The sequence below is a fragment of the Aquarana catesbeiana genome, linkage group LG03 (genome assembly GCF_042186555.1).
Source record: "Aquarana catesbeiana isolate 2022-GZ linkage group LG03, ASM4218655v1, whole genome shotgun sequence".
In the NCBI taxonomy this organism is placed as follows: Eukaryota; Metazoa; Chordata; class Amphibia; order Anura; family Ranidae; genus Aquarana; species Aquarana catesbeiana.
The window spans coordinates 39079911-39096772 of record NC_133326.1 but is presented as its reverse complement, the minus strand read 5'-3'; positions in this window follow the sequence as shown (position 1 = coordinate 39096772).

The window sequence follows — 16862 nt, the reverse complement described above, 5'->3', positions numbered from 1 at the left end:
GTTTACTTATCTATCTCCAAAGCTCTAAGTCCCGTGTCTTTCTGCTGCTCCGTTCATCTGTTATCAGCATGATAACTTTTGACAAGTTCTCCGACACAGGAGATAAAGGCGGCTGGAAATTTGTGTCAAGGATGTAACTTACAGATAGGTAAGCAGAGAGCATGTCTATTTACAGTACAGCTCTGCAAGTTTCTTCGTTCCTCTGCCTATGTGGAGGTGGGGGGGTGTGCCTTTCTTCCAATCAGCTCACTCACCGTGTATGCCCAGACTCCCCATCACACTGCTGAAACAAGACTTTCTAATGCCGCGTACACATGGCTGGACTTGCCAACCGGCTAAACTCCGTCGGCATTTCCGACAGAAAGATTTAGAACATGTTTTATATCTGAGTCCATCGGAAATGCTGACAGAAAAAGTCCGATGGGGCATACACACAAATGTCCCACCGAAAGCTCCCATCGGACTTTTTATGTCGGGAAGTCCGGCCGCGTGTACACGGCATTACACAATGTGCACTTTCTAAAGAGTGTAGAAAGCTGAAGACAGAAGATCTACATGTAAAACTTATGTAGGGAGATTTGTTTCATCTCTGTGTATCATCTGAGGCTGTTCACTTCACTGTGAGGGTTTACATCCACTTTAAGCTTATACGATTAAGCACTGGTGGGCAAGGTGAAATTCGCCAGGGTGTGGGTTCAGGAGGAGCTCAAGGCTGAGGCCGTTTACATCTCACTACAGTTTGTTAGGAGCTCACTGGATTTCTTACCAGGCAATTTTCTATGCTTTGCAGCATTTTTACAGGGCTATACATTAAATTTCAAAAATTGTGCTTGGACCCTGGAAAGTATAGATGGCGGAATTAAAATATTAAAATGAATTTTTTTTACTTAGCGCTTTCCATATATATATATCTATATATATATATATAGATATATAAATATATCTATATAGATATCTATATCTATATAGATATCTATAGATATAGATATCTATATAGATATAGATATATATATAGATATATATCTATATCTATATAGATATATATCTATATATATATATATTTATTTATTTTTTATTATTTAAAAAAATCTTTATTTAATAGAAAAATTTATTTTTTTTTACATTCAAATATAAAAGATAATATCAATATTCACTGTAGTAGAAAAAAAACAATAACAAAAAAATTATAATAATTCTAGTAAAAGAACAATAATGAATAAAATGGTCAGGAAAAATTAAAAATAGTGTGGTACAAAAGTGGAATTCCCCATACCAAGATTAACGTATAGATTTTATATACTGTATATAAACATTGCGGATGCTTACTACCTACCCCCCCTCACCCCCATTTTTACTTTTATGCTAACCATGTTTAATCTGTACGATATAATGAAATATTTAAATATTTTTTGCAACATATTTATAAAATGATGATCCTGACAAGAGGTAGGGGCACCAAATACATTTGCCTCATATATATCTGTATGTATGTGTTAGTTTCACCTTGACTGGCATAAAATATATGGCGTCCTGAGAAGGAGCAGAGCTTCATCATGTAGTAAAATATGGCATATTCATGAAATGTTGTTTGACCATTTAAGTGTATCCAGAATGGTGCCTCCATGGGCTGCTATAGTTGAGCCCTGTGGTTTCATAGGGTTTTTTTATTCTGTGTATCTGCAGACAGCCTTTTCATTGAAAGGATGGGTCATATTGTGCATCATACCCCATTACACCTTTAGAAAACAATGGTAATTTGAGGTTTCATCATTTTTCATGTGAGCTAGATAACACATCACAAACACAGATAACCCATTAAATCGGCCTCAAATATGAGGATGGCCATTTATGGTCTTGGTGGCCATTCTTTGAAGGTTCCAACTTATTGCTCAGTGCCTGTGTGGCACATTCTTCTGTGTTTAGATTAAAATTAATGAGCTGTTCTTTCCCATGTAGAAGTCTGAGTGGGTTTTGTATGGAGTAATGGAGGAGGGGGCTGATGGAATGGAATGCCCTTTAGCACACATCATATACTAATTTCTCATCATTGTGGCACCTTCAAATCTGCTTGGTCCTAGCAACAGAAATTTAAAAAAAATAACTGATGAATCCCCTTGTATTTCACACCAACTGACAAATATGTGGGATTTTTTAGCCTACTGCAAAATCTGTTTTCAGCATTTAATAAATGCTTCAAAGCGAAAAACACATTGCATATGTAATTAAGTCAGGCTATTGACATGGAAATCCACATGGATCATTCACTGAAAAGCAACCATCCCTAATACTCTCATTTATGAGATTATTTTAGTCAGCTTTTAATAAGCTTTTCAGTCTTCAAAAGACTTTTCAACAGCCTACTAGCAAAAGTGGGGAATTTATTAAACAAGCAGATTGGTGCTATTGATTTTTATCATGTTTATTGTGTACGTGTTTTCTTGCCTTTATTGCTCCAAAATCAGAAAGAAAACTGTTATGTCGAATACAAGAGCCTTATTGTTATGGCCCTACCCTGATTCAAACCAATTACCCTCTGAAATTTCTCTATTGTACCTAAAGGATGAGCCATAATCCATTGTTGCAAAAACCAACCCCCACAACCTCTGCAATTTCATCATAGCAAAAGTCAATTCAGATTATTTGGCATCATATTTGCAAAGGTATAGCTAGCTTTTTGTGAGCCATTGCAGGGCCACTGTCATTATTTTCACTGAATGGGTCATTAACATGTAAAGCTCTCAACCTTTTTGCCAAGGTCAGGCGTAGTATCTGTTCTTATTAGTGTCCAGTAGAGGTGCTACACTGCTATTCTGGCCTAGGGTAGGAATGGCTGTCTGTATAGTACCTCTGCGGTATGATGGGGCTCTGAAGGTTTGATCCGCTAGAACAGAAACCAGGATGTCCAAGGGATGTGGAGCAGGGGATTAATTCCCCAGGGAGAACTAAAGGGGCCCAGTTCCTCCTGATTTGAATGGGTCTGCCTGGTCCAGCCATGGGTTGGGAAGGTAGAGAGCCCGTGGTGTCAGTGCCCTTGGGAGTTGGTCATTCCAGAGGTGCTCATAATATCACTTGGGCATGGGAAACCCACTGTGAGAAAGGGCACAAGGACACAGCACTTAAGCTTTTTTCTCCACAGCTCCTTTATGGGCTAGGCCTTTTGGCTAAGACCGGGGCAATTTTTGCTACCAGTTTCAAGGCCTAGCCAATGCACCTGCACTGGCATTATTTATTGTATTTATTTTTCTCACTGTTCTGTTACTTGCACTTTTCTCTGTGTTTCTCTTTCTCATTAGGATGGAGGGCATGGGTCATCAAGCCTACACTGAAGTCTAGGGGGAGGATGTGTGACCATCAGGTTCCTTCCTCCCCTGAACCGGGGGGGTCTCTCTTCGGAACAGCCCTACACCTAGGACTAGTGGGTCAATTTCGCTGACCATGAGGAGAGGGGTCCACCAGTTCCTTTGGCTAGGTGGACCATGTTAAACCTTGTCCCTGTCAGGAGCCTTGCAACCCGGGGAGTCAGGGTAGAGTCCTACTTCTTTGGGAGGTGGACTAGAGTCACACCCTTAAGTGCACTTCTTTGTACACTTATGTGTTAATTTTTGTGCACCACCAGGTTAAAAATAAATAAATAAAAATTAGCATGTAAAGCTTTAGGTGTACTCCAAAACAGCCGAAAAGGAAGAGAAAAAAAAGCAACTTGGTAGATAAATGTTATGAACAAAACTGTAGCAGGTAGTAAAGGAAATATTTAGTTTGTTCATGACTTTTCATTTACCAGGTTGCTTTTTCATTTCTTTTTGTGGATGTTTTTGAAGGACACCAAAAGCTTCACATACTAATGTCCTTTTCAATTTACCTTCAAATCAGGGCCCCTTTTTTTATTTTGATTATTTTATTTTTTATCTTTGCTTTGGCTTTCCCAACCAAAGAAAAGGTTCTTCATTGAGTCATTCATTCCTTCCATTCTATACTATCATTATTTTTATCTCTCTAGACCAGGGATCTCCAAACTATGGCCCTCCAGCTGTTGCAGAACTACACGTCTCATGAGGCATTGTAAAACTGACATTCACAGACATGACTAGGCATGATGGAAATTGTAGTTCCTGAACAACCGGAGGGTCATAGTTTGGAGACCCCTACTCTAGACCCACGTTTCTCAACCTTTTTTTCAGTCCTCCATCTTTTAAAAGTATGCAAAGTCTGTTTCATTGTTCTTTATTTCTCTCATATCTAGGCACTTCACCCCACCCTCCAAATGACTGGCTTCACTCACTAGGGGAAAGCCCCAGTTACTGTTAAAATGTATTCCCAAACATTTAACCAAAATCAATCTCATACACAATATATACTTTAAACTGAATATTTTGATGAAGTTTAAATAGGTCTCAATAAACCCTAAACAATAATTAAATCTATTTAGGCTGGGTTCACACTACTGAAAATTGGATGCGGATTTCCCCGCATCCAATTCGCATGTCAGGAGATTGTGACCGGCTCTCTATGGATCAGGTTTACACACCTCCGGAGCGGCTCCGGTGCAAATTGTACAGGAGTCCTGTGCATCTTCTGGTCCTTTTCAGGTCCAAATTCAGCCAAAAATGTGGACTGAAATTGGACCTGAAATGGTGAACGGGGACGCATCGGACCCCTGCTGTGAGCCGCTCCGTGCTTCAGTGTGAACCCAGCCTAATTCATCTTTACTGTCTCCATGGCAAGATATTCTGTGCCAACATAAAGAACTCCTTTATTGTGACTATTCGCTATTCTATGTATCTACTTCTTATAAATTGTAATAATATCAGATTCATATTAAAGTTTTCAAAATCTTGAGGCATCCCAACCTAAAATGTAAAAAATCTAAATGTTACCTGAGGTAGGCAAAAAACCTAAATTGGAAACCTAAGCCTGGAACAATGCACACAACTGCCTTGAAATTAACTTTACATCAAAAGCCGTTCCCCCCTTCACATCAAAGGTCCCCTCATCAGGTCAGAGGTCCCCCATAACATCAAAGACCTTCCTTTACATCAGAGTCCTGCGTATACCTTAGAATCCCCCCTATATGTCATAGTCTACCTATACATTAAAGTTCCACATCACATCAAATTGCCCCATCCCTGAGTCTTCTCTTCACATCAGAATCCCCCCTTTAGAAAGCCCCCCTAAAACACAGAGTGCCCTATCACGCAGTTCCCTCATCACAGAGCCCCCCGATCATAGTTCCCTCTTCACATCAAAACCCTACCTTTTGGCTCCAGCAGCGTGACAAAGGGCAAGAGTTGGAGTAGGTCTAGAGAAGCCAGACCTACATCTTCTTCTGAATGCTGGAGTGGCTTTGCATACCACCTGCCCTGGATCAGCGCAATGAGTTCCGATGGTGTAACAAAGACAATGCAATGCATAATACCCTAGAGCATCATTGATTGGTATGATGCTAAAGACCGACCCGCCGGCACAACGGCAACTCATGGCACTGTCCAGGGTAAATTGGTACCTGTGTTTGCAGCTCCCCAGGAAACCAAAACAGCACCCCGGTTGAGAAACAGTGCTCTAGACTTCTATACCTGCTCCATTTAAGTTTTAACATTTGACTGTTTAATCTTGTATTGCTCAGACTCATCTTGAATCTTCTTTTATGATAAATGACCTTGTTTTCATAATGGACATTGTTTCACCAAGATCTTAGTCTGTGCAGCATGGATTGATTTCAGCCTATTTCAAGGTTTCATCTAAGCTCGCACTACCAACTGCAGTCTCACCTTGTTTAATGAACCTTAAAATTAAGTTGTCTACCTCTTCAGTTCACCGTAAGACATAATCCTGGTATTCTTTTTCAAGTGTGACCTGTGGTGGACCCGTGGTGTCTAATAAGGACATCCTTACTTGGATAAATGCAAGAAACACTTTAAGAACAGAACTAATTGTATTCAAAGAACACAGGATACACACACACATATGCAAAAGGCACACATGCACTAAAGAAGTGCAGTTAACGAATTAGGTCAGAAATACCCAAATCATGTTGCCTAGTAACTTTCTCTCTCCTATATACAGCAATGCTTCTGATGACTAATCCCTTTTCTGTTATAGTTCTAAAACTTTGCTCTCACAAACACGTTCTTCACATTGGGTTCACCTTTGGATACATTCTGCGGGGTAGTATCACAGAAGAAAGCATAAATACAACATATCCTCATCATATGTATCCAGTTTAGATGGGCTCTATACAATCAGACTTAACCTTTTCTTAATTTATATTACATACACATATACAGTGCATGCATAGCAAACAGTTTAATGCAAGGTAAAAACACATATTTTACTGTTTTACCAAACAAATATTTTGTAATTCTGTTCAGCGAGTTTTCCAATCCAGACACTATCCAGACTCCTGACTGGGGATAAGGCTGGGTTTGGTTTAAAGCCAGAAGTTATTTGTCATTGCTGGGCCAATGAGCTATGGAGGAATACAAGGGAAAAAACAGCACTCAAGTATGTCAGCATAAATGGACTTCCTTTAATGCAAAAGAGTAAAATACAAGTATACATCCAATGTGTTTCAGCCATCAGGCCCTAGTGGTGAGCTTGGGTTTTGACTTGGGTACTTGTGAACCCAGACGTTAGCTGTCATTGCTAAGCCAACGATCTGCAGGTGAGAGCTTCCCCTCATAGTCATGTGACAATATTCGATCAATTATGTCGCATGCATCCCCATCCCTTTTTATAAGTGCAACATTCAAAGCTAAATCAATCCAAGGAAAAGCCGCCACTCCAGTATGTAAGCAAACACGGACTTCCTTTAACCTCTCTGGCGGTATGATTATTTCATATTTTTGATGCTGAAATCGGTACAATTATTTTGCATGGAAATTTGGTGTTTTATATTGTAGGCCTGTAATTCTTAGGAATAACTCACTTAAATCTGTTCAAACAAGAGTCTAGTAGACACCCCAGGTATGATAAAGTTTGAAAAATGAAAAATTATAATATAATAAATAACTATAAATAATTATAAGAAATAATAATATAATAATAATAAACATTCAATAATGTAATCAAATCAAAAACATTGAAATTTGCTCAGCTGCAGAATTGTCGCTGTCATTACTTTCAGTGTTTGATGACGAATTTCCCCACAAATCACTATCGCTCAATTCTGCAAGTGATTCTAATTTATTATCGCTGTTTTCTAGCTGGTCTAAAAGCACTTTTGACATAAACGGACATTTTGTGGTTGCTATGGACAATCACCAGTTTCCAGGGAGAAAGAACAGTTTTTATAATATAAAACTGCATGCAGGACACTGGGCAGACCACTAAGGACAAAGGGGATGTGTAATTATTTGATACAGTACTGTAATCTGTAAGATTACAGTATACTGTATCTATACTGTGTTTTTTACTTTTTGAATTTGGCGCCGAACTCCGTCCTCGTGCGTCGCAACGCTCGCAGGGAACGGAGCTCGGCACTGTGAATCGAGCGAGACACGGCGGCTAGCAGATCACAGCGGGGAGACATCGCAGGATCCAGGGGACAAGGTAAGTAACCTCTACATGGATCCTGCGATGCGATCCCGAGTCTGGCTCGGGGTTACCGCTTTTGGTACTGAAAATCCACCCCGAGCCAGACTCAGGAATACCGCCAGGGGGGTTAATACAAAAGGGTAAAATACAACTGAGTAAACATCCAATGCATTTCAGCCATTAGGCCATGATTAAGGCCTAGCGGCTGAAATGCATTGGCTGTTTACTCAGTTGTATTTTACCCTTTTGCATTAAAGGAAGTCTGTTTATGCTTACAGACTGGAGTGCTGGATTTTCTTGCATTGATTCAGCATTGGAGGTTGATGGAAGCCTTTCAGCCTGAGCACCAAGCCTGGACCTTTGGATTTTAGTGGGGGCTGTAGCACTGTCTCCCCTGTTGCTGCCATTCAGCCATGGGCGGGAGATTGCACTTATAAAAAGGGGTGGGGATGCACATGACATAATTGATCTAATATTGTCACATGGCTATGAGGGGAATCTCTCACCTGCAGTTCGTTAGTTCATCAATGACAGATAACATCTGAGTTCAGAAGTACCCAAGCCAAAACCCAAGCTCATCACTAGTCCTAACCATTTACTTTTCCATATTACATTCAAAGCAATTCTACTTGGTCTAGACTCTGAATGGATAATGAAGCAGCCCAGTGATGAGGACATCTCTACTTCAATCAGCAAGCCCAGTTTCTTATATTCAAAGCACAGTGTAATGCAGTAAAGCCTGATTGACTTATTGCCGCCCCTTCCTCTTCCAATCTGAATACTGATTTCCACAGTATTAACGGGATTCGTTTAAAGACTTATTATGGTACTACTATTTAGAAATGTTAATACACTTTTAAACTTTTGATTTATAGCTCTCTTATATATATGTGTATCTGCCATGCCACAGTTAGCTCTATATTTGTCATTGCTGGGTCAATGACCTGTAGAAGGATACAAGGAAAAGCCTTAACTCAGCATAACCAGACTTCTAAAACTATTGAAATAGTAGAAACATGGGACTTTTAAGGCACAGCATATTTTTGGGTAAAATTGACATTTATTAAAATTTGCTAAAACTTCAACAAGTTCAATCCATATTACAACAAATTACAGTAAAATACTGCTGTGTATAAAAACAATCAATCTAGATACTGTAGCAATTGTGTATAGTAGTCTTTGCAGCTCAACGCGTTTCTCTGACAAGGTCCTTTTCATCAGGAGCTATCAATACAGACTTTCTATAAATGCCATCTAAATGAAATGACATCCTTTTAATAATCATATCATAGTATTCATTTATACAACACAATATAATGAAAATTAGAATTTAATTATTCAGTACTCTTCCCCAAAGGGGGGTAGGGGGGAGGAGGAAAAAGCACCCTGGGACCCCTATGCGCAAATGTATGTGCACCCAAGGCCCTTGGCACCCTCCCCACTCCCAACCCCCCTTTGGGGAAGAGTATCTCTGTGCAGGGTACTGAATAATTAAATTCACATTTTCATTATATTGTGTTGTATTTAGAATACTATGATATGATTATTAAAAGGTTGTCATTTCATTTAGATGGCATTTATGGAAAGTCTGTACTGATATCTCCTGATGAAGAGGACCCTGTCTGAGAAATGCGTTGAGCTGCAAACACTACTATACGCAATTGCTACAGTATTTAGATCGATTGTTTTTATACACAACTGTATTTTACTGTAATTTTTTGTCATATGGATTGAGCTTGTTGAAGCAAATTTGAATAAATGTAAATGTTACACAAAAATATGCTATGCCTTAAAAGTCCCACGTTTCTACTATTTCAATAGTTTTGATATATCTAGTTTATGGATGTGGCACAGAGTTTGCATGACAATTTTGTGATTGGATAAACAGACTTCCTTTAATGCAAAAGGCTAAAATACAGGTTAGTAAACATCCAATGCATTTCAGCCATTAGGCCATAATCATGGCCTAATGGCTGAAATGCATTGGATGTTTACTAACCTGTATTTTACCCTTTTGCATTAAAGGAAGTCAGTTTATGCTAACATACTGGAGTGGCGGCTTTATATTGGATTGATTCAGCATTGGATGTTGCACTTATAAAAAGGGGTGGGGATGCATGCTACATAAATGCTCTAATATTGTCACATGACTATGAGGGGAAACTCTCCCCTGCAGATCGTTGGCTCAGCAATGACAGCTAACGTCTGGGTTCAGAAGAACCCAAACCAAAACCCAAGTTCATCACTAGTCCTAACCATTTACTTTTCCACATTACATTCAAAGCAATTCTATTTGGTCTAGGCTCTGAATAGATAATGAGGCAGCCTAGTAATGAGGATATCTCTGAGCTCTCTACTTCAATCAGCAAGCTCAGTTTCTTATATTCACAGTATTGTGTAATGCAGTAAAGCCTGACTGACTTATTGCCGCCCCTTCCTCTTCCAATCTGAATACTGATTTTCCATAGTTTTAACAGGATTCTTAGAAAAACTGATTGAGGTACTAATATTTAAAAATGTTTATACACTTTTAAACTTTTGATTTATATCTCTGTAGCACCCTCCTAGGTAGGTGCTAGTGAGTGTATATCATTTTTGGCTTTTCTGCTTAAGAGAGAAGCAGACAGGCAAATTTAGGTGCTGTCTGCTTTGCAGAGAGCAGTGATTGATTTAGTAAGGTCTGCTCATTGTGCTCTGGGTGCGGCTCATGCTGTTTTGATGTTTTGTACTGATCCAATAGCAAGAAGGCATATTGGAGAGTTGGAGGAAACCCTGACAGATGAGAGCATGGCTGCAGATACAGCCCTGGCCATTTAGAAGGGGATGTGCCCCAAGGAATGCTGGGTGTCTATATTTAAGTCTGAGGCTCAGGGTTCCAGTCCAGCCCACCACTGAGGAGAGAGGTTCAGGTGGGGAGGAGGCGGCTGTGGAAGGTTATGCGGCCAGCATGAAAGGACATGCGGCCTCAGATTGCAGATCTGAGGGCCTGAAGCCTGCAAGCTACAACCCAGGGTTCCTGTGCAAGCTGACTGAGGGAGATAGTCTACAGATCTGGTTGTGTATCACTGGTATAGAGTGTCACTTGGAAGTTGGAAGGATGCTACCAGTTGTCCCTGGACATTTTGTGAGTACAGACCCTGAAGGGATCCTTAAGACTGTGTGTGTTGCTGAAATCTCCCTCTGGTCCTAGAAGTCAGCATACTGGGTGGTTGAGCTAAAGGAGACATTGGCTAGTGTCTTGAAGACTTGAGTCTAATGACAAAGTCCACTGAGTCTTTTCTGCTATAGAGGGACTTATTCTTCCATACAGACCCTGTATGGTTCAGCAGATCATCTGCTTCCACAGTTCTACAGAGAGAGTTTTCCTCACATGTGCATAGTTCATTTGGAGTATCCTACTAATTCTTTTCTCCTATCCAAGGTCTCCAAAAAAAACATAAAAACAAATCCCCTCGACTGGTCATTGGAGATAACGAACGGAAGTGTGTGTGCACCTGGTTGTGTGAAATACTGGCTGCAGGATAATCAGTGGGAAGCCCAGGGACAAGTATTCCAGCAGTTCCTGCGGGAGCAGTGCTACATCTCTTTTATATACAGTTGTGCCCATAAGTTTACATACCCTGGCAGAATTTATGATTTCTTGGCCATTTTTCAGAAAATATGAATGATAACACAAAAACTTTTCTTTCACTCATGCTTAGTGTTTAGCTGAAGCCATTTATTACCAATCAACTGTGTTTACTCTTTTTAAATCATAATGACAACAGAAACGACCTTGATCAAAAGTTTACATACCCCAGTTCTTAATACCATGTATTGCCCCCTTTAATATCAATGACAGCTTGAAGTCTTTTGTGGTATTTGTGGATGAGGCTCTTTATCTTCTCAGATGGTAAAGCTGCCCATTCCTCTTGGCAAAAAGCCTCCAGTTCCTGTAAATTCTTGGGCTGTCTTGCATGAACTGCACGTTTCAGATCTCCCCAGAGTGGCTCAATGATATTGAGGTCAGGAGACTGAGATGGCCACTCCAGAACCTTCACTTTATTCTGCTGTAGCCAATGACAGGTCGACTTGGCCTTGTGTTTTGGTTTATTGTCATGTTGGAATATCCAAGTACGTCCCATGTGCAGCTTCCTGGCTGATGAATGCAAATGTTCCTCCAGTATTTTTTGATAACATACTGCATTCATCTTGCCATCAATTTTGGCCAAATTTCCTGCGCCTTTGTAGCTCACACATCCCCAAAACATCAGTGATTCTCCTCCGTGTTTGTCACCACCATGGTTCTGGATATTCGACCGGTGGAACGCAAGCGGCGATCCTAGGCAGCTCTGCTTCCCCATGTCGCGTGGAGAGTTAGAGAGCCTGCGAGCTCCCTCTCCTATTTTTTAAAAATCAGTTTTTACTCTCATTGTTTATCCAGTCCTATTTCTTGGACATACCATTATTATTAATTATAAATTAAAGATTCGAAACGGAGTCACACTATGTGGACCATTTTTATTTTTTATGAAATACATTAATGTGGATGTCCAACCCGGGAACTCCATTGAAATAGGGGACAGCGAAGTCCTTCCCCTCCTCCCTCCCTCTCTGCGGGTGGATGACCCAGATTGGGCTACTTGGAATCGGAAGGATATCGGCACCTGAGGAATCGGAAGGATATCGGCACCTGGGGAATAAAAATTGGGTTCTCTGTTCTGCACCTCAACTCCAAGAACAACCTCAGCCCCTCTGACATACCTGGTTGAATGAAAGTTACTGCAAGAACTTATAAATAGGAGTATAGATACCTTGAAATTGGCTGTGAATTATCACTGGGAAATAGACACAAGACCGTTTAGTGGTAAATTAACTCAATGTATTGATACAGTTTAGAATAAATGGTGATTTGCACATAAATGAGCATACAGAAGGTAGGTTCATACGCAGTCTGCTAGAAAGTATAATTACTATGCTAAGACAACTTGGATTAAAGTTCTGTACCACTAGACTAGGATTAACTCTTGAATAAGCAAAGTCAGCAATTAACAGTGAATATAAGCATTAACTGCAATGTGAATAATAATTCTATAACTAGCCTGGAGTGCACTCTAGGAGAATAACTAGGATATGGTGCAATATTCCCTGAGAGGTACCTTTTAGCATAAGCAATAGGTGAAGGTCTCTGAGTAGCAGCTGTAAAGAGACAGTCGTTAGTCCTAACTCTTCAGCCGGCTAGCATTGGGGCCCAGTTGTACTTCTGGTGCATGTGAGAATAGTCCCAGTCAAGCCTTCAGGCAGCAATCAGACTACTAGATGGCTGTATGGTCAGTTTTTAAAGGGCTCAGTCTCTATAACAGCAGATATTAAATCCCCACAGCAGCAGCTCACCAGTCCCAGTGGTATTGCAGCTCACAATCCAGTCACACACAGCTATTAGTCCACTACTGTGCATACAGGTGACTCGGCACCCTAAAACTCTGCACTCTGGATCCCACTCAGGCTGCTGATATGCAGCAGTGATGGTGCACACTGGACAGAGAAGCGATGTGCACTTTCCGGTCTCCCTCACAGCAAAGGGAAGTTGTGTCCTGTACAACCTGAGAAAATGTAGCCCTTTTCCTTCCTCCTGGCAATTTCCCTTTCTAGCTTGAATTGCCTAGTTTCCTATATATTAGTTCCTGTTTGCATGAGCATGAGGTTTAGATGTGATCCTCCTTCTCCTGTGGCTGCAGGAATGACAGTGAGGCTTGAATTGGCTTGAATTGCCCGTTGCCTATATATTGTGATAGCAGGAAATTATGCTCATGCCCTGGAAGAAGTCCTCTTAGTGACTAAACTAGTCGGGTAAAGGAGCTGTTTCCTGCTGTTCCTCTCGTTCCTGTTTACAGTATCTGGATGTTTTTATGGCAGCCACCTATGTTGTATACAATGCTGGTTTTCATATGAGCAAATGTAAGTGCAATACCTTTTATTAAATTAGCCTTTTGGGATTTTTACACTATCTAGCATCTCCTTCATTTGCATGGTTAAATCTGGTTGTGGGGGGAATGGAGTCTGGTCTGATTATCCAGTGAAAGTACTTAATCTGTTCTGAGGACACATCTCCAGCGGATGACCCCTGCAAAGATTATTACATCAAGCCTGTTTGACCCTCTGTAATAAAGGGTCCAGGCTCTCTGGTAAGAGTCTATATTGCTTGAGGTGACGGTATATGCACGAGGTAGAGGGTCTTCTGGTGCATCTGCAATTTCAGGGATTTGTGTTTTTTGAGTTTTTTCTACAATTGGACTATTTTCTATCAACGCCTTATGAGCAATGTTATGTTTAGCACAGCACTGTTTTTGTATATGCAGCAGTTACAGAGAGCAGCTGCAGCCAGTGTTTCTCTCACTTTCCATTCTTAGCCAAGCACTTGGCTACATGTAATACGTGACAAAAAAAATCATCAGAGCACATCATTTCCACTTTTGCAGTAATGAGTCTATAGCATAGTGTATGACAGCGACATTGTATACAATCCATATGCATCTAGAGCCTATTCACCTTGCTCTTGTGTCTGAAAAGGCTTTGATGATTCCTGTTTAGTAAGATAGTACAGTAATACCGCGTGAAAGCACCCAAACTTAGCTGCACACTTACTTTCTCACATCTTAGGCTTCATCTAATGTTATGGGTTAAATACAGAATCATCTCCTGTGACCACAATGATTACGACATTGATTTCAATTAATAGACAAATATCCAGAATGGTACAGCTCTAAGGGGTTATCTAGGCTGGTTTTATGGTAAATACAATTGAACTCAATTCACAATAACCAATACCAATGTAGTATCCCCTCTTTCATGCAAAGAAGTTGAAAATCACACTTTCATGGTTGGCGCTTCACTTTATTCACAAATCAGCAGACGAAATGCCAGCTGGAGGATTGTACTGAAACAATCCATTTATAATACACACTTGCCTCAAGCTAATATTAACTGATTCATCTTTGTGGGTTTTTTTTTTCTTTGGGCTGTCATGGCAGTTCAGCTCTGCAGCTTAGTGTGAAAACCAGTGCTTATAACTTATATTGTGCACAGGGTCTTTTGCTCTATGCAAGTGGTACACATGTGTCAGATCTGCAGTGATGATGAAATTACATGCGAGTCAGGCTTAAGTGTTGCCCATGAATGGGTTATTGTAAGAGCTGAGATATGTGATGGGCCATGGGAGTGAAAGCCTTCATAGAAAGAAAGAATTCTAAAGTAAAAGCAGTGGAGAATGTTTGGGAAAGCCAAGTCAAAGGTTGAAGGTTATGGAAAAATAGGCCTTCAGTTTACACGATAAAGCACAATTCACATGTACAATCTTGTTACTATAGAAATATAACAAAACTGTATAGATCTCAGTGGTGATATATATATATATATGTATATATATGTATATGTATATATATATATATATATATATATATATATATATATATATGTGTATACAGTATATATATATATGTGTGTGTGTATATATATATATATATATATATATATATATATACTGAACAAAATTATAAACGCAACACTTTTGTGTTTGCTCCTATTTATCTTGAGCTGAACTGCTGATCTACAACTTTTTCTAAGTACACAAAAGTCCTATTTCTAGTTTCTTGAAACTATCGATGCCCACAGCTGAGACCACCGCCTGTGGAAGGGAATTCCACATCCTTGCCGCTCTTACAGTAAAGAACCCTCTATGTAGTTTAAGGTTAAACCTCTTTTCTTCTAATTTTAATGAGTGGCCACGAGTCTTGTTAAACTCTCTTCTGCGAAAAAGTTTTATTCCTATTGTGGGGTCACCAGTAGGGTATTTGTATATTGAAATCATATCCCCTCTCAAGCGTCTCTTCTCCAGAGAGAATAAGTTCAGTGCTCGCAACCTTTCCTCATAACTAATATCCTCCAGACCCTTTATTAGCTGTGTTACCCTTCTTTGAACTCGCTCCATTTCCAGTACATCCTTCCTGAGGACTGGTGGCCAGAACTGGACAGCATACTCTAGGTGCGGACGGACCAGAGTCTTGTAGAGCGGGAGAATTATCGTTTTATCTCTGGAGTTGATCCCCCTTTTAATGCATGCCAATATTCTGTTTGCTTTGTTAGCAGCAGCTTGGCATTGCATGCCATTGCTGAGCCTATCATCTACTAGGACCCCCAGGTCCTTTTCCATCCTAGATTCACAAATATTGTTCACAAATCTGTATAAATCTGTGTAATGCCGCGTACACACGAGCGGACTTTACGGCAGACTTTGGCCGGCGGACGGGATTTCGTTGGACAATTCGATCGTGTGTGGGCTCCAGCGGACTTTGTTTTCTCAAAAGTTGGATGGAATTAGATTTGAAACATGTTTCAAATCTATCTGACGGACTCGAGTCCGGTCGAAAAGTCCACTCGTCTGTATGCTAGTTCGACAGACAAAAAGCCACGCTAGGGCAGCTATTGGCTACTGGCTTCCTGAACTTCCTTATTTTAGTCCGATCGTACGTCATCACGTGCGAATTCGACGGACTTTGGTTGATCGTGTGTAGGCAAGTCCGTTCATTCAGAAAGTCCGTCGTAAAGTCCGTCGAAAAGTCCACCGGGCAAAGTCTGACTTAAAGTCCGCTCGTGTGTGCACGGCATAAGGGTTCACACTGGTACGACAAACGTTCCGACATTGGGAGCTCATGTCACAGGACGTGTGAAAATTAATGTTTCCCTATGGGAGCCGTCTTAACTGGTCCGACACAAGTCAGTCCGACTTTGAAAATGCTCCCTGCACTACTTTGGTCCGACTTTGTTCCTACTTCAGCCCATTGATTATCACTGAAGTCAGATCAAAGTCGGATCGCCATCTTAACTGACCCGACTTTGGCATGTGACTTGTGCTCTGAGGATCTTAAAGCGAAACTCCACGCCAAATTTAAAAAAAAATGGCATGGGTTCCAGCTCCAAGAGCACACTAGGCCCTTTGGTCTGGTATGGATTTTCAGGGGAATTTCCCCTGAAAATCTGGCCACAATAAAAAGCCACTCTAAAATGTGCAGTTTTATCACACAGCACAATGCCACAGATGTCGCAAGTTTTGAGGGAGCGTGCAATTGGCATGATGACTGCAGGAATGTCCACTAAAGCTGTTGCCCTTGAATTGAATGTTCATTTCTCTACCATATGCTGTTTACAAAGGCGTTTCATAGAATTTGGCAGTACATCCAAATGGCCTCAAAACCACAGGCTACGTGTAACCACACCAGCCCAGGACCTCCACATCCAGCATCTTCACCTCCAAGATCATCTGAGACCAGCCACCCGGACAGCGGTTGCAACAATCG